The sequence below is a fragment of the Triticum aestivum genome, chromosome 3A (genome assembly GCF_018294505.1).
Source record: "Triticum aestivum cultivar Chinese Spring chromosome 3A, IWGSC CS RefSeq v2.1, whole genome shotgun sequence".
NCBI lineage: Eukaryota > Viridiplantae > Streptophyta > Magnoliopsida > Poales > Poaceae > Triticum > Triticum aestivum.
In genome coordinates, this window is record NC_057800.1 from 11,148,657 (window position 1) to 11,173,487 (window position 24,831).

At 42.9% G+C, this 24,831-nt stretch overlaps 1 pseudogene; it reads right to left on the minus strand.

Moving 5' to 3' along the window:
- Nucleotides 1-1,730: 1,730 nt before the first annotated feature.
- Nucleotides 1,731-24,824, minus strand: LOC123056593 (G-type lectin S-receptor-like serine/threonine-protein kinase SD2-5; annotated as a pseudogene).
- Nucleotides 24,825-24,831: the final 7 nt, after the last annotated feature.

Consider the following 24,831-nt stretch of genomic DNA (forward strand, 5'->3'; position numbering starts at 1 on the left):
GGTGACTAGTACATTCTTGGTGCACATAAAAAATTGAATTTCTTATCTCTTGGACTATGTTTATTTAAAACCGAATACACAAGATTGGTTTTCTTGTTATGGTTTATTGGTTTTGGCATGTTTAAATTTTCTCCTTCTCATGGCTAGTGATGAATAATTTGCATGGTAAAATACTAGGATATTTACATGTTTTTCATTCTTATCAGCTAAATTCTTCATTTTGGGATATACTAGTAGCTTAGCATACTACTTTCCTGAACAGCCAGTGCATTTTACAACAGATGGGGGTTTCGTTTATCTATTGCTAGTATCAAGACCAGCCATAAAACATCTACAAGAATCTGGTTAGAGAAATGAATTACTTTGCATAAGAAGGTATTGCAATCATCTGCACAAAGACTAAACTTTGGTCATGTGTAAATAATTGGTAAGGTTATTTTGGCAACCACACAAAAATAGAACATTTCAGCATTAATATGACTAGGACTGAAACTATAGACCTGGTCACTATATCCCTACTAATGTTGACGGCTATTTACTTATTCTGTACCGTTCAGGCTCAGATTTCCCATTCAGAGTTGGAATTCGTCCATGATAACTGAGAAATGCCTTTCCACAGCTATCACATAATGCAATATGACTCTGACATCTAACCTACAGATAGAGATAGGAATGAGCTTCCATCTTTTCCCTCTCATTTCCAAATGCAATGTTGCCTTCATCGCCGACGACTAGGTCAATCTTTACCAAAGCTCAGGACCGCATAAAGAACTAAAGCCTAGTAAGGAAAATTTAGGCAAAAGGCTTGAGATGAGCCCGTGTTTAAATGACTCCTTTGTTCCAGCTATCATTTCTGTGACTTAAAACCATAGACGCACTCGACATTTCATATTAATAGAATGACCGAGATCCTCTAACTTATGGATGCAATGTAAGGGAGATTGTGTTGCTTTCAGATTCAATGACATTTCTTTCAGCATTTATACAAGTAGCACCGGTACCATGGACCAGATCTTCCACCTTCCTACTGATGATCGTGTGCATTTACCAAGTCTTTGGTATGTTTACTGCTGCTGATGTGAAAGGATTGGACCGCAATCTCACACGGCGTGATGTTGCATTCAGAGGTGGAATTCTTCTATGATAATTGAGGCACTGCAGCAGCTGTCACATACTACTGCAGCACGGCTCTGGGGTGTCACCTTCGTCATCATCGCTGGTGACTACTTAATAAAAGTTGAAAGGAAGGATTAGCAAATTAAGTTGTTCGGTTTTACTGCACAAAGTTACCCATTGCTTAAATGTGAACTGCAGCAAATGCATAAACCTGCACCTGAAGATTCTAGTACAAGCATGTCCGGCAGTTCAGGCTCTCTATCTTCCAAACCTGCACCTGAAGATTCTACCAGGTTTAAAAAAATGTGTTTCGGCAAAAAAAATTAATCTAGTAATATACACGTTTGTAAGAAACTTAGCTTTAGGAATTTGTAGGCGGCATGCCCCATCTTTTATTCTTTTTCATGAAATCCATGGCAAGTGTTCTTATGAGGGAAACTGGAGTCCCCAGCACAAAGGTTTGAGCAAAATATCATATGTAAGAGACAAAGCAGTGGTAGTACTGCTACTCTGCTAGCTATTACATGCTTCTGGCTCGAAGTACATAGGACTCAGTACAACTATACAACCATTACTTCATTTTTTTACGAGAGTGCATCATCTCGTGCATTACATCACACATCAATATTTTCACTCATGTCCTCCGAGATTTCAGTTAGCTCGGACGACAAATGGTAAGTATCCTCGGTATGAACATACCCTTCGTCATAGAAGAACGGCCTCGAGGGCATCTGCAAGGTACCGACGCCTCCTTCCGGCATCTCTATAACCTCGCTCATCGTCGGCCTATCATGAGATTTCATCTGGATGCACCATAGTCCGATGATGCACAACTTCCTCTCCAACTCATGAATCTCAGTATCAACATGAGCAGAAATCTCACCCACATGGTCTTGTTGAGTTAGCCGGTCATATACCCATGACGGATAGTACGCTTGGCTCGAATTTGCTGTGTTCGGATTGGCGTTCCTTCTTCCTCCAGCCATCTCCAGAAGCATCATCCCAAAGCTGTAAACATCAGACTTGCTCGATATGATGCCAAAGCTCCGTGATATCATCTCAGGAGCTATATGTACCCAATAGTTCCACGTAGGGCTCTTGATGGCACAAAACTCTTGTCCCTTGGGTATAGTTTGGCGAGGCCAAAATCAGCAACTTTGGGGACAAAATTGTTGTCGAGAAGGATGTTGTGTGGCTTGATGTCGAAGTGCAGAATCTGCATGTCACAACCCTGATGAAGGTAGTCGATCCCCCTGGCAATGCCCAAAGCTATCTCGGCGAGCTTGTCCCAGGAGAAACTCTTCTTAGCTGAGAAGATGTACTTGTCCAGAGAACCTTGAGGCATGTACTCGTAAACCAGTGCTCTCCTCATTTCCTCTGAGAAGAATCCCATGAGACGCACCACATTTACGTGATCGATCCTACCGATGGTGGAGACTTCATTGATGAAATCTTCTCCATTGCAGTTAGGATTGCCCTCTAGCATCTTGACAGCAACATGAACATTGCCCGGCAATAGCACACCCTTGAACACAGACCCGTAGCCTCCCTGACCCAGCTTATCTCTGAAATGGCTTGTTATTGATGTGATGTCAGTGTAGGCATACGTCATTGGACCTAGCATTTGTTGTATTCGGAGGAACTTCTCGACAGCATCGATTGTGATCCTCGTTTTCCAATACTTGTGGGCGAGGAAGATCAATGCAACCAGTGGTGCCAACACAAATCTGCATAGCACTGTATAAACAAGTTTATATAGGTTTGGTGGGTGGGTACACACATGCATAGATGTGATGATGAAGAAACTTCAATTAAGAGCAGAACATTCCGAATTACCAGCAATCCACTTGACAGACCAGAAGATGAATGGTATGACTGATGAGGCATAATCACCAAATCCAGTTGCACGCAGTGAGCAGTACCAGAAATATCCATCGACCATAAGAATTTGCTGAACACAACTGCTGGCGTCTTCACTACACACTTGTGACAAGTCGCTGCAATACCGTCCAACGAGACATAAAAGGAATGAAAGAGGGGCTCAACGGTTTTGGGATAAGATATATCAAAATCACATATACAGGCAACAAATAGTACCACTCTATACAGATATATCAAAAATTCTGAACTCACCGAAACTGGAGTATTAGGCACTCTTTGATGCTTCTGCTCTTCCTGAAAGGGAATTTAATGGCAAATCCAATCCTCATGGATTTCACAACATCTACATAACTTGCATTTTCGAGCGGCTCGTAGTCCCAACAAAATGGACTGTGACAAGGCCAAGGAGCCATGGCCAGGTACCCACAAGAAGGCTCGAGATACTCCATAGAACAATATCCATAACCAGTTAACACGTAAACATAAGTATCATTACTGCTAAGGCAAGCAACAGGCATGTACATACCATTGTCCTTTACTTGCCGAGAACATTTAAGAAAGCAAGACTGCCTACGTGAAAGGGGGTCCAATTCGACTTCCATGTCGTCATCGACTACCCGGAAGGAAGAGGGAGGCCGATTCCATCGAGGTAGAGGGCAGCTGCTGTATAAATCCATGTCGGCATCGACTACCCAGAAGTAAGAACCACTGTCGTTGATGGCAGAGACATAGTATGTCACGTTGTCGATGTGAATTGTAGCCTTTGTATCACCGCAAACCAGCTCATAAGATTGATAGCCGCACCCAGGTGGATCACTTGCCTGACGAAATGGAGATGATATGTTTCTGAAAGGGCCGCATGAGAAAGAAAGACAATCAGGTTGATGATGGCGCCCTTCTGACTGGTCTGGTGCAAGAACTGCAAGCACAAACAAGAAAGTTAAGGCCTTAAGAGCAGAAAGGACAACTTTGAGGTCGTTTCATACCCTACCATAATCTCTTCGTTTGTTCTCCGCTATTAGTGACTTTGGAGTGACTCTTTGTTGCATGTTGAGGGATAGTTATGTGATCCAATTATGTTATTATTGTTGAGAGAACTTGCACTAGTGAAAGTATGAATCCTAGGCCTTGTTTCAACGCATTGCAATACCGTTTGTGCTCATTTTTACCATTAGTTACCTTGCTGTTTTTATATTTTTCAGATTACAAAAACCTTTATCTACCATCCATATACCACTTGTATCACTATCTCTTCGCCGAACTAGTGCACATATACAATTTACCATTGTATTGGGTGTGTTGGGGACACAAGAGACTCTTTGTTATTTGGTTGCAGGGTTGCTTGAGAGAGACCATCTTCATCCTACGCCTCCTACAGATTGATAAACCTTAGGTCATCCACTTGAGGGAAATTTGCTACTATTCTACAAACCTCTGCACTTGGAGGGCCAACAACATCTACAAGAAGAAGGTTGTGTAGTAGACATCAGTAGTTTATTTCAGACCTTCGGGTCCATAGCTAGTAGCTAGATGGCTTCTTCTCTCTCTTTGGATCTCAATACAAAGTTTTCCTCGATTCTATTGGACATCTATTCGATGTAACTCTTCTTTTTGCGGTGTGTTTGTCGAGATCCGATGATTTGTGGGTTTATGATCCATATTATCTATGAACAATATTTGAATCTTCTCTGAATTGTTTTATGTATGATTGGTTTATCTTTGCAAGTCTCTTCGAATTATCAGTTTGGTTTGGCCTACTAGATTGATCTTTCTTGCAATGGGAGAAGTGCTTAGCTTTGGGTTCAATCTTGCGGTGGTCGATCCCAGTGACAGAAAGGGAAACGACACGTATTGTATTGTTGCCATCGAGGATAAAAAGATGGGGTTTATATCATATTGCATGAGTTTATCCCTCTACATCATGTCATCTTGCTTAAGGCGTTACTCTGTTCTTATGAACTTAATACTCTAGATGCATGCTGGATAGCGGTCGATGTGTGGAGTAATAGTAGTAGATGCAGGCAAGAGTCGGGCTACTTGTCACGAACGTGATGCCTATATACATGATCATACCTAGATATTCTCATAATTATTCGCTTTTCTATCAATTGCTCGACAGTAATTTGTTCACCCACCGTAATACTTATGCTATCTTGAGAGAAGCCACTAGTGAAACCTATGGCCCCCGGGTCTATTCTCCATCATATAAATTTCCAATCTAGCTATTTTATTTTGCAATCTTTACTTTCAATATATATCATAAAAATACCAAAAATACTTATCTTATTATTATCATCTCTATCAGATCTCACTCTTGCAAGTGGCCGTGAAGGGATTGACAACCCCTTTATCGCATTGGTTGCGAGGTTCTTATTTGTGTGTGTAGGTACGAGGTGACTCGCGCGTGGTCTCCTACTGGATTGATACCTTAGTTCTCAAAAACTGAGGGAAATACTTATGCTGCTTTACTGCACCACCCTTTTCTCTTCAAGGGAAAACCAACGCAGTGCTCAAGAGGTAGCAAGAAGGATTTCTGGCGCCGTTGCCGGGGAGATCTACACCAAGTCAAGAAGGATTTCTGGCGCCGTTTTATTCGCCCTCTCTTTCCGTCCCCCTTCTCTTTTTCAATTTGCCTCTTTTGCCCGTTTCTTGTTTGCTTGTGTGTTGGATTGCTTGGTTGTCACGATGGCTCAAGATAATACTAAATTGTGTGACTTTGCCAATACCAACAATAATGATTTTATTAGCACTCGGATTGCTCCTCTTAGCGATGCTGAATCTTGTGAAATTAATACTGCTTTGCTGAATCTTGTCATGAAAGATCTGTTTTCTGGCCTTCCTAGTGAAGATGTCGCTACCCATCTAAACAACCTTGTTGATTTGTGTGAAATGCAAAAGAATAAAGATGTGGAAAACGATATTGTAAAACTTAAGCAATTTCCATTTTCGCTTAGAGATCGTGCTAAAGCTTGGTTTTTGTCTTTGCCTAAAAATAGTATTGATTCATGGAATAAGTGCAAAGATGCTTTTATCTCTAAGTATTTTCCGACCGCTAAGATCATCTCTCTTAGAAACGATATTATGAATTTTAAGCAACTTGATCATGAACATGTTGCAGAAGCTTGGGAGAGGATGATTATACAAATTTTTTATGCCGGATTGAAATCTATTTCTAGAAATCTTTTAGATTCGGCCGCGGGAGGCACTTTTATGGAAATCACCTTAGGAGAAGCTACCAAACTCCTAGATAATATTATGGTTAATTATTCTCAATGGTATAATGAAAGATCTACTAGTAAAAAAGTTCATGCAATTGAAGAGATTAATGTTTTGAGTGGAAAGATGGATGAACTTACGAAATTGTTTGCTAATAAGAGTGCTCCTACTGATCCTAATGATATGCCTTTGTATACTTTGATTGAGAATAATAATGAATCTATGGATGTGAATTTTGTTGGTAGGAACAATTTTGGTAACGACACATATAGAGGTAATTTTAATCCTAGGTCGTTTCCTAGTAATTCCTCTAATAATTATGGAAATTCCTACAACAATTATTATGGAAACTATAATAATATGCCCTCTGATTTTGAATCTAGTATTAAAGAATTTATTAATTCGCAAAAGAGTTTCAATGCTTTGATTGAAGAAAAATTGCTTAAGATTGATGAGTTGGCTAGGAACGTGGATAGAATTTCTCTTGATGTTGATTCTTTGAAACTTAGATCTATTCACCTAAGCATGATATCAATGAGTCTCTCAAAGCCATGAGAATTTCCATTGACGAGTGCAAAGAAAGAACCGCTAGGATGCGTGCTAAGCAAGATTGCTTTGTGAAAGTGTGTTCTTCTAGTTTTCATGATAATAAGGATGAAGATCTAAAAGTAATTGATGTGTCCCCTATTAAATATTTGTTTTTCAATATGAATCTTGATAATGATGGGACTAGAGATGAGTCAACTTTAGTTAGAAGGCATCCCAAAAATTCGGAGTTTTTAGATCTTGATGCAAAAATTGTTAAAAGTGGGATTGAAGAGGTTAAAACTTTAGATAGCAACAAACCCAATATCTTGGATCTCAAGGGATTTAATTATGATAATTTCTCTTTGATAGATTGTATTTCCTTGTTGCAATCTGTGCTAAATTCTCCACATGCTTATAGTCAAAATAAAGCTTTTACTAAACATATCGTTGATGCTTTGATGCAATCTTACGAAGAAAAGTTTGAGTTGGAAGTTTCTATCCCTAGAAAACTTTATGATGAATGGGAACCTACAATTAAAATTAAAATTAAAGATCATGATGTCTACGCTTTGTGTGATTTGGGTGCTAGTGTTTTCACGATTCCAAAAACTTTGTGTGATTTGCTAGGTTTCCATGAATTTGATGATTGTTCTATAAACTTGCACCTTGCGGATTCCACCATTAAGAAACCTATGGGAAGAACTAATGATGTTCTTATTGTTGCAAATAGGAACTATGTGCCCATAGGTTTCTATGTTCTTGATATAGATTGCAATCCTTCATGTCCTATTATTCTTGGTAGACCTTTCCTTAGAACGACTGGTGCAATTATTGATATGAAGGAAGGGAATATTAGATTCCAATTTCCGTTAAGGAAGGGCATGGAACACTTTCCTAGAAAGAAAATTAAATTACCTTATGAATCTATTATGAGATCCACTTATGGATTGCATACCAAAGATGACAATACCTAGATCTATCCTTGCTTTTATGCCAAGGTAGGGACGTTAAACGATAGCGCTTGTTGGGAGGCAACCCAATTTTATTTTTATTCCTTGCTTTTTGCTCCTGTTTAGTAATGAATAATTTATCTATCCTATTTTTTGGTTGTGTTTTTTGTGTTTAATTAGTGTGTGTGCCAAGTAGAACCGTTGGGAAGACTTGGTGAAAGTCTTTTTGATCTTGCTGTAAAAAACAGAAACTTTAGCGCTCACGAGAATTGCTGCCATTTTTTATTGGAGAGTGATATTTAGTTAATTATTTTTGCAGATGATTAATAGATAAATTCCTCACGTCCAGCAATTTATTCTAGAATTTTTGGGGTTCCATAAGTTTGCGTTAGTTACATATTACTACAGACTGTTCTGTTTTTGACAGATTCTGTTTTTCGTGTGTTGTTTGCTTATTTTGATGAATCTATGGCTAGTAAAAGAGTTTGTAAACCATAGAGAAGTTGGAATACAATAGGTTTAACACCAATATAAATAAAGAATGAGTTCATTACAGTACCTTGAAGTGGTGTTTTGTTTTCTTTCGCTAACGGAGCTCACGAGATTTTCTTGTTAAGTTTTGTGTTGTGAAGTTTTCATGTTTTGGGTAAAGATTTGATGGATTATGGAACAAGGAGGGGAAAGAGCCTAAGTTTGGGGATTACAATGGAACCCCAAGGTAAAATACGAGGACACCAAGAAGCCTAAGCTTGGGGATGCCCCGGAAGGCATCCCCTCTTTTGTCTTCGTTCATCGGTAACTTTACTTGGAGCTATATTTTTATTCGCCACATGATATGTGTTTTGCTTGGAGCATCTTGTATGATTTGAGTCTTTGCTTTTTAGTTTACCACAATCATCCTTGCTGTACACACCTTTTGAGAGTGACACACATGAATTAGAATTTACTAGAATACTCTATGTGCTTCATTTATATCTTTTGAGCTATATAGTTTTTGCTCTAGTGCTTCACTTATATCTTTTAGAGCACGGTGGTGGTTTAATTTTATAGAAATAATTGATCTCTCATGCTTCACTTATATTATTTTGAGAGTCCTTTAGAACAAAATGGCAATTTGCTTTTAGGCATAAAAAAACTTTCATATAAGTGCATTGAATACTAAGAAAAGTTTGATACTTGATAATTGTTTTGAGATATGGAGATGGTGATATTAAAGTCATGCTAGTTGAGTAGTTGTGAATTTGAGAAATACTTGTGTTGAAGTTTGTGATTCCCGTAGCATGCACATATGGTGAACCATTATGTGATGAAGTCGAAGCATGATTTATTTATTGATCGCCTTCCTTATGAGTGGCGGCCGGGGACAAGCGATGGTTTTTCCTACCAATCTATCCCCTAGGAGCATGCGCATAGTACTTTATTTCGATAACTAATAGATTTTTGCAATAAGTATGTGAGTTCTTTATGACTAATGTTGAGTCCATGGATTATACGCACCCTCACCCTTCCACAATTGCTAGCCTCTCTAGTACTGCACAACTTTCGCCGGTACCATAAACCCACCATATACCTTCCTCAAAACAGCCACCATACCTACCTATTATGGCATTTCCATAGCCATTCCGAGATATATTGCCATGCAACTTTTCACCGTTCCGTTTACTATGACACGCTTCATCATTGTCATATTGCTTTGCATGATCATGTAGTTGACATCATATTTGTGGCAAAGCCACCGTTCATAATTCTTTCATACATGTCACTCTTGATTCATTGCATATCCCGGTACACCGCCTGAGGCATTCACATAGAGTCATATTTTGTTCTAAGTATTGAGTTGTAATTCTTGAGTTGTAAGTAAAAAGAAGTGTGATGATCATCATTATTAGAGCATTGTCCCAGTGAGGAAAGGATGATGGAGACTATGATTCCCCCACAAGTCGGGATGAGACTCAGGACGAAAAATAAAAACAAGGAGAAAAAGAGAAAAGAGGCCAAAAAGAAAGAAAGAAAAAGGCCCAAAAAAGAAAAAAAGAAATGAGAGAAAAAGAGAGAAGGGACAATGTTACTATCCTTTTTCCACACTTGTGCTTCAAAGTAGCACCATGATCTTCATGATAGAGAGTCTCTTATGTTGTCACTTTCACAAACTAGTGGGAATTTTGCATTATAGAACTTGGCTTGTATATTCCAATGATGGGCTTCCTCAAATTGCCCTAGGTCTTTGTGAGCAAGCAAGTTGGATGCACACACACTTAGTTTCTTTTGTTGAGCTTTCATACACTTATAGCTTCAGTGCATCCGTTGCATGGAAATCCCTACTCAATCACATTGATATCTATTAATGGGTATCTCCATAGCCCGTTTGATACGCCTAGTTGATGTGATACTATCTTCTCCTTTTTTTTCTTCTCCACAAACACCATTCTATTCCACCATAGTGCTATATCCATGGATCATGCTCATATATTGCGTGAAGATTGAAAAAGGTTGAGAACATCAAAAGTATGAAACAATTGCTTGGCTTGTCATCGGGGTTGTGCATGATTTAATATTTTGTGTGATGAAGATAGAGCATAGCCAGAATATATGATTTTGTAGGGATAACTTTCTTTGGCCATGCTATTTTGAGAAGACATGATTGCTTAGTTAGTATGCTTGAAGTATTATTATTTCTATGTCAATATTAAACCTTTATCTTGAATCTTTCGGATCTGAACATTCATGCCACAATAAAGAAAAATTACATTTAGAAATATGTTAGGAAGCATTCGACATGAAAAATTCTGTTTTTATCATTTACCTACACGAGGACGAGCAGGAATTAAGCTTGGGGATGCTTGATACGTGTCCAACGTATCTATAATTTTTTTATTGTTCCATGCTATTATATTATCTATTTTGGATGTTAATGGGCTTATTTTTACACTTTTATATTATTTTTGGGACTAACCTATTAACCGGAGGCCCAGCCCAAATTGCTGTTTTTTTGCCTATTTTAGTGTTTCGCCGAAAAGGAATATCAAATGGAGTCCAAACGGAATGAAACCTTCGGGAGCGTTATTTTTGGAACAAACGTGATCCAGGAGACTTGGAGTGGATGTCAAGAAACAATCGAGGAGGCCCCAAGGCAGGGGGCGCGCCCACACCCTTGGGCGCGCCCTCCACCCTCGTGGGCCCCTCGTTGCTCCACCGACCTACTTCTTCCTCCTATATATATATATATATATCCATATACCCCGCAAACATCCAGGAGCACCACGAAACCCTATTTCCACCGCCGCAACCTTCTGTACCCAAGAGATCCCATCTTGGGGCCTTTTCTGGAGCTCCGCCGGAGAGGGCATTGATCACGGAGGGCATCTACATCAACTCCATGGCCCTTTCGATGATGTGTGAGTAGTTTATTTCAGACCTTCGGGTCCATAGCTAGTAGCTAGAAGGCTTCTTCTCTATCTTTGGATCTTAATACAAAGTTCTCCTCGATTCTCTTGGAGATCTATTCGATGTAACTCTTCTTTTTGCGGTGTGTTTGTCGAGATCCGATGAATTGTGGGTTTATGATCCAGATTATCTATGAACAATATTTGAATCTTCTCTGAATTCTTTTATGTATGATTGGTTTATCTTTGGAAGTCTCTTTGAATTATCAGTTTGGTTTGGCCTACTAGATTGATCTTTCTTGCAATGGGAGAAGTGCTTAGCTTTGGGTTCAATCTTGTGGTGATCGATCCCAGTGACAGAAAGGGAAACGACACATATTGTATTGTTTCCATCGAGGATAAAAAGTTGGGGTTTATATCATATTGCATGAGTTTATCCCTCTACACCATGTCATCTTGCTTAAGGCGTTACTCTGTTCTTATGAACTTAATACTCTAGATGCATGCTGGATAACGGTCGATGTGTGGAGTAATAGTAGTAGATGCAGGCAGGAGTCGGTCTACTTGTCATGGACGTGATGCCTATATACATGATCATACCTAGATATTCTCATAATTATTCGCTTTTCTATCAATTGCTCGACAGTAATTTGTTCACCCACCGTAATACTTATGCTATCTTGAGAGAAGCCACTAGTGAAACCTATGGCCCCCGGGTCTATTCTCCATCATATAAGTTTCCAATCTATTTTATTTTGCAATCTTTACTTTCAATCTACACTAGTAGAAAACAAGGCTTTGGTCCAGGCCGGGTCAGCCCATTAGTCCCGGTTCAGTCCAGAACCGGGACCAATGGGGGCATTGGACCCGGTTCGTGAGCCCAGGGGGCCGGCCGGGCCACGTGGGCCATTGGTCCCGGTTCATCTGGACCTTTTGGTCCCGGTTGGTGGGACGAACCGGGACCAATGGGCCTCGCTCCTGGTCCACCACCATTGGTCCCGGTTGGTGGCTTGAACCGGGACCAAAGGCTCCCCTTTAGTCCTGGTTCATGCACCAACCGGGACCAATGAGGTGCCTATATATACCCCCTCGCGTAAGTGCAGAGCACACTGCTCTATTTTTTTTCTGGACGAGGGGGAGAGGGCTTGGTGGTGCTCTAGCTCACCTCCTATGCACACAAGGTGTTCGATGGAATGCCCGAGCCACACTACTTAAGCTTTCTCCTCTCCAAGCTCGACCTCCAAGCTCCATTTCCCACAATATTTGTCTAGGTTTAGCGGTCCGTCACGCCCCGTCCCCGTCTTCACCGCCGTCGATCACCCGCGCCGAGCTCATCGCCGGCACCACCGTGGTGAGCCTCTTGTTATTATCTTCTTTCTGAAAGGAAAAATATTTTTACTTGTATGTTTATATAGATACTTGTATTATTTTCTTACTTTTATTATTGCATCTTATATAGTGCGATGGTTTTGGTATCCGCCCCCGTCGGCCCTCGTCCTGTCTATGATTCGGATGTGGTATATATATTATCTTTATAACTATTGGTTCATTTATTGTTTATGAAAATTATGCCGACCAACGTGACATAGATTTTATTTATGTAGGATGTATGTGAATCGGAAATGCCAACCGACCCTATTGTCGAGAGGTTAAATTTAGTTGAAGAAGAAAACAATTTGTTGAAGGAAAAAATAAAAAAAATTGAGGAGGAAAAGATGATATTGGAGTTGCATGTTGCGGATGTCGTCAATGATCACAAGATCAAGATGGATGCAATGCACTTGAAGATTAGAAAGATTAGAAAATATGCCATTCATACCGAGGCTTGGTATCATTATGCCATCGGATCAATTGTTACCTTGGTTGCGATTATGATCGCATTTGTTTTCACATTGAAATGTTTTACATAGTTTCAATGTATGGTTTAATTAATTAGATGCTCTGGAGAGCTATATGTTGTTAGATGAGAACTATGTATGCACTTTGGTTTTAATGTGATGATGAACTTCTATTAAGTTGGACACTTAATTATATATAATGCACGCAGATGAAACGACAATGGATGTACAGTGACAGACACACCTCCGAGTACATTAAGGGCGTGCATGAGTTTCTCGATGCGGCTGAGGCAAACAAGCAGAATGGTTTTATGTGTTGTCCATGCACTGAATGTGGGAATACGAGGTCTTACTCTAACCGGAAAATCCTTCACTCCCACCTGCTTTACAAGGGTTTCATGCCACACTATAATGTTTGGACGAGGCACGGAGAAATAGGGGTTATGATGGAAGACGGCGAAGAAGAAGAGTACGATGACAACTATGTGCCCCCTGAATACGGTGATGCTGCAACGGGGGGAGCTGGTGAAGATCAAGAGGAACCAGACGATGCGGCCAATGATGCTGCAACGGGTGAAGCTGCTGAAGATCAAGAGGAACCAGACGATGTGCCCGATGATGATGATCTCCGCCGGGTCATTGTCGATGCAAGGACGCAATGCGAAAGTCAAAAGGAGAAGCTGAAGTTTGATCGCATGTTAGAGGATCAGAAAAAAGGGTTGTACCCCCATTGCGAAGATGGCAACACAAAGCTCGGTACCGTACTGATTGCTGCAGTGGAAGGCAGAGAATGCTGTGGCTGACAAAGGATTTGAGAAGCTACTGAAAATATTGAAGAAGAAGCTTCCAAAGGATAACGAATTGCCCGGTAGTACATATGCAGCAAAGAAGGTCGTATGCCCTCTAGGATTGGAGGTGGAGAAGATACATGCATGCCCTAATGACTGCATCCTCTACTGCGGTGCATACAAGGATCTGAACGCATGCCCGGTATGCGGTGCATTGCGGTATAAGATCAGACGAGATGACCCTGGTGATGTTGACGGCGAGCCCCCCAGGAAGAGGATTCCTGCGAAGGTGATGTGGTATGCTCCTATAATACCACGGTTGAAACGTCTGTTCAGAAACGAAGAGCATGCCAAGTTGATGCGATGGCACAGTGAGAATCGAAAGAAAGATGGAAAGTTGAGAGCACCCGCTGACGGGTCGCAGTGGAGAAAAATCGAGAGAAAGTACTGGGATGAGTTTGCAAATGACCCAAGGAATGTATGGTTTGCTTTAAGCGCGAATGGCATTAATCCTTTCGGGGAGCAGAGCAGCAATCACAGCACCTGGCCCGTGACTCTATGTATGTATAACCTTCCTCCTTGGATGTGCATGAAGCCGAAGTTCATTATGATGCCAGTTCTCATCCAAGGCTCTAAGCAACCCGGCAACGACATTGATGTGTACCTAAGGCCATTAGTTGAAGAACTTTTACAGCTGTGGAATGGAAACAGTGTACGTACGTGGGATGAGCACAGACAGGAGGAATTTAACCTAAAGGCGTTGCTGTTCATGACCATCAACGATTGGCCCGCTCTCAGCAACCTTTCAGGACAGACAAACAAAGGATACCACACATGCACGCATTGTTTAGATGACACTGAAAGTATATACCTGGAAAAATGCAGGAAGAATGTGTACCTGGGCCATCGTCGATTTCTTCCGACCAACCATCAATGTCGAAAGAAAGGCAAGCATTTCAAAGGCGAGGCAGATCACCGGAAGAAGCCCGCCATGCGTACCGGTGATCACGTACTTGCTATGGTCAATGATTTACACATAATCTTTGAAAAGGGTCCCGGTGGACTAGCTGTTCCGAATGACGCTGAGGGACATGCACCCATGTGGAAGAAGAAATCTATATTTTGGGACCTACCCTACTGGAAAGACCTGGAGGTCCGCTCTTCAATCGACGTGATGCACATGACGAAGAACCTTTGCGTGAACCTGCTAGGCTTCTTGGGAGTGTATGGGAAGACAAAAGATACACCTAAGGCACGGGAGGACATGCAATGTTTGCACGAAAAAGACGGCATGCCACCGAAGCAGTATAAAGGTCCTGCCAGCTAAGCTCTTACGAAAGAAGAGAAATAAATCTTCTTTGAATGCTTGCTCAGTATGAAGGTCACGACTGGCTTCTCATCGAATATAAAGGGAATAATAAATATGCCAGAGAAAAAGTTTCAGAACCTAAAGTCTCATGACTGCCACGTGATTATGACGCAACTGCTTCCGGTTGCATTGAGGGGGCTTCTACCGGAAAACGTCCGATTAGCCATTGTGAAGCTATGTGCATTTCTCAATGCAATCTCTCAGAAGGTGATCGATCCAGAAATCAAACCAAGGCTAAGGAGTGATTTGGCGCAATGTCTTGTCAGTTTCGAGCTGGTGTTCCCACCATCCTTCTTCAATATCATGACGCACGTCCTAGTTCATCTAGTCGATGAGATTGTCATCTTGGGGCCCGTATTTCTACACAATATGTTCCCCTTTGAGAGGTTCATGGGAGTCCTAAAGAAATATGTCCGTAACTGCGCTAGGCCAGAAGGAAGCATCTCCATGGGCCATCAAACAAAGGATGTTATCGGGTTTTGTGTTGACTTCATTCCTGGCCTTAAGAAGATGGGTCTCCCTAAATCGCGGTATGAGGGGAGACTGACTGGAAAAGGCACTCTTGGAAGTGACTCAATAATATGCAGGGACGGATATTCTTGGTCTCAAGCACACTACACAGTTCTACAGAACTCTACCTTGGTGACCCCGTATGTCGATGAACACAAGAACAGTCTGCGCTCCAAACACCCGGAGCAGTGCGACGACTGGATTACATGTGAACACATCAGGACTTTCAGCAGTTGGTTGGAAACATGTCTCAGAGGTGACAATACTGTTTGTGATGAGTTGTACTTGTTGTCCAGGGGACCATCTTTGACTGTATTGACTTACAAAGGATACGAGATAAATGTGAATACATTTTACACGATCGCCCAAGATCAAAAGAGCACCAACCAAAACAGCGGTGTCCGCTTTGATGCAGCAACCGAGAGCGGAAAGGACACATATTATGGTTACATAGTGGACATATGGGAACTTGACTACGGACCTGATTTTAAGGTCCCTTTGTTTAAGTGCAAATGGGTCAATCTGTTAGGTGGCAGGGTACAGGTAGACCCAAAGTATGGAATGACAACAGTGGATCTGAAAAATCTTGGGTACACTGACGAACCGTTCGTCCTAGCCAATGATGTGGCACAGGTTATCTACGTGAAGGACATGTCTACCAAACCGAGAAAAAGAAAAGATAAGGAAGCGAATACATCATACGATGAGCCGAAGCGCCACATAGTTCTTTCAGGAAAAAGGGACATCCTGGGAGTGGACGGCAAGACATACATGTCTGAAGATTATGAAAAGTTTCATGAAATTCCTCCCTTCAATGTCAAGGCTGACCCAAGCATCCTGATAAACGATGAAGATTATCCATGGTTACGACGCAATAAGCAAATGACACAAGCGAAGAAAAAGTGAAGACTTTCTCTCGCAACTCTTATGATGTTACCATGCCAACTTTGTAACACACGAGTATGCTATGCCAACTTTTTCAGAGTTCATTTGAAAACTATGAATTTAGGTCGAATTTTCTCTATAGGTGCATCTATGTTCATTTTTTTAGTAAAGTTAATCACAAACTTGTGATTCACACAAATTTCAAAGAATTCAAATTTTAACTATTCAAATTTGAAAACTAATGGCACTAACAAAAAGTTTATAATTTTTCTAAAACTAATGGCATTAACAGAAAGTTTATAATTTTGCTGACCTAAAAGCAAAAAGAAATAAAAAATAAAGCAAAAAACAAAAGAAAATAAATAATGTAGAAAACAAAACAAAAAATCTGGAAAACAAAAAATAGCAACAATAAGTATTTTTTTGTAAATAGAAATAAAATAAAATAAATAAAGCAACAAATAAAACAAAAAAACTAAAAAAGTGTTTTCAAATTTGAAAACTAATGGCACTAACAGAAAGTTTATAATTTTTCAGAAACAAAAAGCAAAAAGAATAAAAAATAAAGCAAAAAACAAAAGAAAATAAATAATGCAGAAAACAAAACAAAAAAACTGGAAAAAATAGCAACAATAAGTATTTTGTTGTAAGTAGAAACAAAATAAAATAAATAAAGCAACAAAGAAAACAAAAAAACTAAAAAAGTGTTTTCAAATTTGAAAACTAATGGCACTAACAGAAAGTTCATAATTTTCTAAAACTAAAAGAAAAAAAGAATTAAAATATAAAGCAAAAAACAAAAGAAAATAAATAATGCAGAAAACAAAACAAAAAAACTGGAAAAAATAGCAACAATAAGTATTTTGTTGTAAGTAGAAAAAAATAAAATAAATAAAGCAACAAAGAAAAAAAAAGTGCCACCTACTGGGCCCCCACGGCCTGAATACGACTAGAAACCCTACCATGGGCCAGGATTCAGGCCCGCAGGAGGCCCAGTAGGCCCACAGGCACACATCGCAGGGTTAGGCCCGAAAGCCTGCATTTGAGAGGAGCTCGAGAGGGAAGGCGCAGTAGCGCTTATAAACCAGTCTCGAGCTCTCTCAGCTAGCGAGGTGGGACTAAAGTTTTGGCGCGGGGCAGCACAAGGCCTTTGGTCCCGGTTGGTGCCAGCAACCGGGACTAAAGGGGGCATTGGTCACGGTTCGTGCACAAACCGTGACCAATGCCCCCCTTTAGTCCCGGTTGGTGCTACCAATCGGGACCAAAAGGCCGCTGCTGAAAAGAGGCCTTTGGTCCCGGTTGGTGGCACCAACCGGGACTAAAGGGGGCATTGGTCCCGGTTTGAGCCATGAACCGGGACCAATGCTCGGTCTATATATACAACACTTGTGAAAATTTTGGTTCAGTTCTTCGATCCCGCCCCGACGACGCCGCCAGGCTGCCCCTCTGCGCCTCGCCGTTGCCGCCGTTGCCCCTGCCCCGCCCCCGAGCCCACGCCGACGCCGTCCGCCGCCCACGCCGTTGCCGTCCGCCGCCCCCGAGCGTGCCCTACCGCACCCCCCTGCGCCCCCGAGCCCGTCCGCCGCCCCCGAGCGCGCCCTGCCAGGCCGTCGTCGCCGGCCGCCCGTCCGCCGCCCCCGAGCACCCCCTGCACCCCCGAGCCCGTCCGCCGCCCCCGAGCGCGCCCCGCCGTCGCCCTCGCCCTCACCGACCCCGAGCCCGTCCTCATCGCCGTCGCCCCCGATGCCGGCCGCCCGCGTCTCCTCCCCGATCCCGCCAGGAGAGGTAGCTACCGCCCCATCCTCCCGCGTCCTTCCTTCCCCCCCGCTCCTTTGCAAAATATAGCTCCTTTGCAAAATATATGTATGTATGTATGTATGTATGAGTTGGGGAGAAAGTTTATAATTTTTGTTCATATATACTGTAGATGTATGTATGATGAATTTTGATATTTTTTTGTTCATATATAATGTAGATGTCTATGTATGTATGGAATGATATCGATGGATGTATGTATATAGAACATTCGTAGAAAATATGACGAATCCGGTATGACCAATGTCCCCCTCCGGTTCACTCGGGAACACTAACTCTCTCGGAGAAAAAAATGTTATCGGGGAAAAAAATGTTATCGGGGTCGAGGGTCGTCGAACATGAGAGGAAGAAGGGGATAAAAAAGAAGAGGAAGAAGAAAAAAAAGAGGAGAAGAAAGAATAGAGGAGTTCTTCTCCTCTATTCTTTCTTCTCCTATTTTTTTCTTTACTCCTCTATTCTTTCTTCTCCTCTTTTTTTCTTCTTCTTCCTCTTTTTTTTATCGGGAACGATGGTCGTCGAGGGTCGCCGAGTGGTAGAGGAAGAAGAGGATAAAAAAGAAGAGGAAGAAAAAAAAGAGGAGTTCTTCTCCTCTATTCTTTCTTCTCCTCTTTTTTTATTCTTCTTCCTCTTTTTTTTATCGGGAACGAGGGTCGTTGAGGGTCGCAGAGGGGTCAAGGGTCGAGAGGGGGTCGACGGTCGCCGAGGGGTCGAGGGTCGAGAGGGGGCCTAGGGTCACCGAGGGGTCAAGGGTCGTCGAACATGAGAGGATGAAGAGGATAAAAAAAAGAAGAGGAAGAAAAAAAATAGGAGAACAAAGAATAGAGGAGTTCTTCTCCTCTTTTCTTTCGTCTCCTATTTTTTTCCTCTTTTTTATCGGGAACGAGGGTCGTCGAGGGTCGCCGAGGGGTCGAGGGTCGAGAGGGGGTCGACGGTCTCTGAAGGGTCAAGGGTCGATAGGGGGTCTAGGGTCGCCGAGGGGTCGAGGGTCGTCGAACATGAGAGGAAGAAGAGGATAAAAAAAGAAGAGGAAGAAAAAAAGAGGAGAAGAAAGAATAGAGGAGAAGAACTCCTCTTTTTTTTTATCGGGAACGAGGGTCGTCGAGGGTCGCCGAGCGGTAGAGGAAACCCTAAATAGCAAGTATCGTCGGTGTGAGATACATGTGGCCGTCGGTGTCGGACACTACATCCACGTTCCACAAGTGACGCGGGCTTCGACGCCCACGTCACTTGTGGGACGTGGATGTAGTGTTCGACATCGACGGCCACATGTATCTCACACCCACGATACTTGCTATTTAGGGTTTCCTCTACCGCTCGCTGACCCTCAACGACCCTCGTCCCCGATAAAAAAAAGAGGAAGAAGAAGAAAAAAAGAGGAGAAGAAAGAATAGAGGAGTAAACTCCTCTATTCTTTCTTCTCCTCTTTTTCTTCTTCTTCTTCTTTTTTTATCCTTGAAGCGTTGTCGAGGCCACCCCAAACCCTAGAGAAGCAGCGTCGAGGCCATTAATTAATATTAGTTCTATGTTTGCCACTAATATATCCATCTATCATGTTTGAATAATAATTTCCATGTTGTAAATATTTGTACAAACTATGGACACCGCTTGAGACGAAGTACAAGAAGAGTTGTTGGGGGACATAATCGCACAAGGAAGTGATGCCGTCTGCTCGTTGTTTCTCAACGACACTGATGGTCTGGAAGCAGCTGGCTATGATTATGATGGCTCTGGTGACCTAATGCCGGTGCAAGAAGGAGACCGTGAGGACGGCTCCGGTGACCCAATGTCGGTGCAAGAAGGAGACTGTGATGACGTCTCCGGTGACCGAACCGAGTCCGGCCAGTTATATATATTAGTTAAGCTTCTGCTGAGTAGCTAATTGATGCATTCATTGTTTTGGTATGTACACATATTAATTAAGTCTTTGTTCTTTTTTCTAGCCCTCCGGATCGAGCACAACTTCGGTAAAGAGACGAGGCCCGAAGAAAAAGTTGAGCTCGGATGAAAAGTTTAAGATCATAGCAATCGCGCCCGACGGCCAACCGATTGAACCCCTCCGGACAAAGAGCGCATTTGTTGCTCAGTGCGGGGTTTTGGTTAGGGACAAGATCCCGATCAGCATCCAGTAATGGTTAAAGCCGGCTACAGAAGACCCTGAGGTGTCTTATGTCAATGATATGTAGAAAAATGATCTTTGGACTGAGCTGAAGTCAAATTTCACCCTACCGCAAGAGGATGATCCGGAGAAGCCAGTTAAAGAGCAATTAATCAAGTCTTTTGCTCTTAAGAGGATGGCAGAACTATTCAGGAGGTGGAAGAAAGAGCTGAATAAGTTTGTCGAAAATAATGAGACACCAGAATTCAAGGGCAGATATGAGAAGATCAGAGATCACTGGCCCGCATTTGTGGCCCACAAGACATCGGAAAAGAGTAAGAAGATGTCGGCAACAAACAAGCAAAATGCTGCGAATAAGAAGCATCACCATCGCACAGGGTCAAGTGGCTACCTCGTAGCCCGGCTTAAGTGGGCCAAGACTGAGAATGATCTGGCTGATAAAGGGATCGAACCAGAGACAATTAACTGGCCAGACCGTTGCCGGACATGGTTCTTCGGGGCTGGCGGAACCTTGGACCCTGTATCAGGGAAGTGCATTTGGACGAACGATCAAATGGACATACCAGTCAAGAAGCTTCAGCAGTATATCAAAGCAGCGCAGCAAGGGACGTTCGTTCCAGATAGAGAGAACGACGAGCTCACAATGGCCCTCGGGAATCCTGAGCACCCTGGACGGACACGTGGCACGCCAGGCTCCATTCCGTGGAAGGTTGGGTTTCCGGACGCAGGCGGTTACAAATGCCAGGAGAGGAGGAAAAAAGTGCAGCAGACCCAAATGCAGGCGCTGCAAGCAAGTATACAAGCGATAGAGGAACGAGAAGCAAATCGCAGCAAACGAACTGCCAAAGCTTCCCCCGAAGCTACCCCGCCATCTCAGCGGAGAAGCAGCGTGGCTTCCACCGAGCTGCTTCAGCCGGAGCATGTCTTGACGGCTCCTGCTAGCTATCCCGTGGATGCTATCATGGAGTCTCAAAATTGCCACCTTATGACGCAATGGATTAATATGAAGGTCAAGGCGGCTGTTGGCTCTGTTTTTCCCACTGAACCCAGCGCAACTTTTCACTGCCGGCCGATTCCAGAAGGATATGCTAGGGTGATGGTGGATGAAATAACGGAGGGATTTGAGGACCTCCAGCTTGACCACCCTACCGGTGAAGGGGAGACTCGGCTGGGTTCTGCTCTGAAGACTCCATGCCAATGGGGGAAGGAGCTCATCAACCTTCTGAACCGGACGCCTCCGCCTCCTCCTTCTCCTCCAGCGAGTCAGCGCACTCCACCTCCTCCACCGCCTCTTCCTCCGGCGAGTGACGATTAGGGCACTCGGCCGGCTCCTTCTCCGGCGCGTGGCGGCACTCCGCCTCCTTCCCCGCCTGCGCCGGCGCGCTCGAGCAGCCAGCCTCCTCCTTCTCCGCCTCGTCAGCAAGGGCGGAAGAGACCTGCCGCTGCTCCGGCGCGTCGTAGTCCTTCTCCTCCGCCTCGTAAGCAAGTAAAGAAGACAACCGCTCCGTCTGCTCTGCCGGCGTCTAGCAGTACAACCAGAGGAGGGAGGACATACAGATTCGGTCCTTCTCTGAAGACTCTGAAGAAGATACCATACGAGAGGACCCCGGAGCAGAACGCCGAGATCACACGAGAAGAAGTGAGGAACTTCTTTGAAGGGGTGAAAGCAAAGAAACATCCACCTCCGGAGGAGAAGGTAGATCCGGTGAAAGCGAAGCGCACTCTGGCTGCCCTGACAAAACCACCCAAGTCTCCGCCGAAAGGAAACTATGAGCGCATTATTGGAAAGGAATTTGCCGAAGCGGAGCAGTCGGGAAGTACTGTCAGTGATCAAAGGCTGAAAGAACGACGAGCTGGGAAACAAATTGCCCAGCTCGGCGAACAAGCGAAGCAATCGTGCCCCCCGCTCAAGGTGCCTAGCGACATCGTCGCTAATGATCCGGGGATGGTGCCCGGTTATAGCAATCTTGGCGATTACCTGCCCGACGATGTACATTATGATTTCATGGAGGTGCGGATACAAAGATACAAGTACGGGAAGCCTCTCGTCAAAGATGACAGATCTCTATCAACGATGATGCGAAGATTGCATGATTGGTACTTGAAAATCTGCAGAGAGTCTGGGGGGAGGAGTACTTTGTATGTGAGAGTTAAAAAGGAGCATGACCTTGTTGGAATTGAACTTTTGCCTGTTCCATTTGAGGAGTTCTTTCGGTTTTTCAATCAATTGGCCCTCGATAAAGCAACGGTCACCAGCTACTATTTGTAAGTAGTACTACTTCTGTCATTAAGTCTCTCTATATAGCTCAGCTCTTTATTGCATGTATTTATAATTATCCTCACTATATTATGCAGATTGAAGATCGCCGAATTGAAGAAAAGACAAGTCGGTGATATTGGGTTCATTAACACATATCTCATAGATGCAACTGAGGTTAAATTTCATGCCGCAGATACCGAGGCCAACTTGCTATGATCGTTGGTAATAAATGAAAACAAAGACATAATACTATTTCCTTACAACTTCAAGTGAGTGTTACTATCTTGTGCGTATTCGGTTCCCCTTATATATTAGTCAAGGTTATAGTAATGTAATTGATGAGTTATGCATGCGTGTGCAGTTTTCACTATATTCTCCTAGAGATTAAGCTTGAGCAGGGACTAGTAACCATCTTAGACTCAAGACAAAAAGATCCCCAGGACTATGCGGACATGACTCAAATGCTCGAGAAGTAAGTTAAATCGATCATTATCCACCATATCAGCAACTTTGTTCATTTCCAGGTATATCAAGTAATTGTTTTCTTTGTCTGGCAGGGTTTGGAAAAAATTCACCAAAAAGCTCCAGGACTCCCGAAGAAGCTGCAATTTAGACACCCCAACGTAAGTACTATAGTAGCATGTTCCGCGCATCTCCTATTGATTCAAGCACTAGTTTCATCAATACCATTTGGCATTCTTGCTTATCAGTTTGATTAACCTCTATTTCTTATAAAGTGGTTGTGGCAGGAACAAGGGAGTGATTTCTATGGATATATACTATGTTTGCGAGTCCATCCGCCACACGACCTGTGAGCGGGGCTACTCTGACGAACAATATGAAGTACGTAAATAACAACATTCACAATTTTATTTTATTACCATCATTTGTATTGAGTTTCATTCGTTCATATATATATATGTATTGACCCCCTTCTTCAAATTAGATGTTTCGGAAGCGGGATGAACTCCTAGCACCAGCTCGCATGCGAGCAATTCAAGAGGAATTGGCGGCATTCTTTCTTGACCACATGATCGCTGAAGACGGAGAATACTATGTGGACCATGAGTCCGTATGTTAGGAGATTATATTTGTAAGAGATAATTATTGTATATATGTAGCCGGTAGTGTCGGATAGATATATGAGAACTTGTTGTTCGACCAATCTCTCGGAGAAGGAGAGGTGGTCGATATCACTTCTCTCTGTATGCATATATGTTCATGACGATCTTCTATTTCCTTCGTTTGCTTACTAGCTAGCTAGCGTGTCTAGTCCTCTCTATACGTATGTATAGTACGTAGCGTCGACCAAGCACGAACATAAGAGAGGACATTTCTCTCTATTAATTATAGCTAGCTAACACATTATATGAAACACCTAAATTGACCCCCCAAAACCCCCAAACCCCTCCCCCCTTAAAAAAACAAAAACCCCAGCCACAGAAATGCTGACGCGTGGATGCCTATTGGTCCCGGTAGGTGCCACCAACCAGGACCAAAGGCCCTCCTGCCTGGGCTCCGCGCACAGGCCACGTGGAGGCCCATCTGTCCCGGTTCTGGATTGAACCGGGACTAAAGGGACAGGGCATTAGTACCGACCCTTTAGTCCCGGTTCAGGAACCGGGACAACAGGCCCTTTTTCTACTAGTGTTATATCATAAAAATACCAAAAATACTTATCTTATTATTATCATCTCTATCAGATCTCACTCTTGCAAGTGGCCATGAAGGGATTGACAACCCCTTTATCGCATTGGTTGTGAGGTTCTTATTTGTGTGTGTGTAGTTACGAGGTGACTCGCACGTGGTCTCCTACTGGATTGATACCTTAGTTCTTAAAAACTGAGGGAAATACTTACGCTGCTTTACTGCACCGCCCTTTCCTCTTCAAAGGAAAACCAACGCAGTGCTCAAGTGGTAGCAATAATAACTGCCGAGGTGTTGATGATGAATCAAATAGATCTCAATCTACCTCTAGCCCTTCCTTATAAATGGGGCGGGAGCTAGAGTTTACATGTTTCCCTATTGACCTCCCTTCAAAGTTGGTCTAGGGGTTCCTTGCTTGTGCGCCAAGATGATGACCGTTCAGAAGTTAGGCCTCTAACTGAGCGAAGGGCCTAGCCTATCGGCAAGCATCTTGGCCCCTAAGGTCAACCCATTCAAGGGCATCCTGACC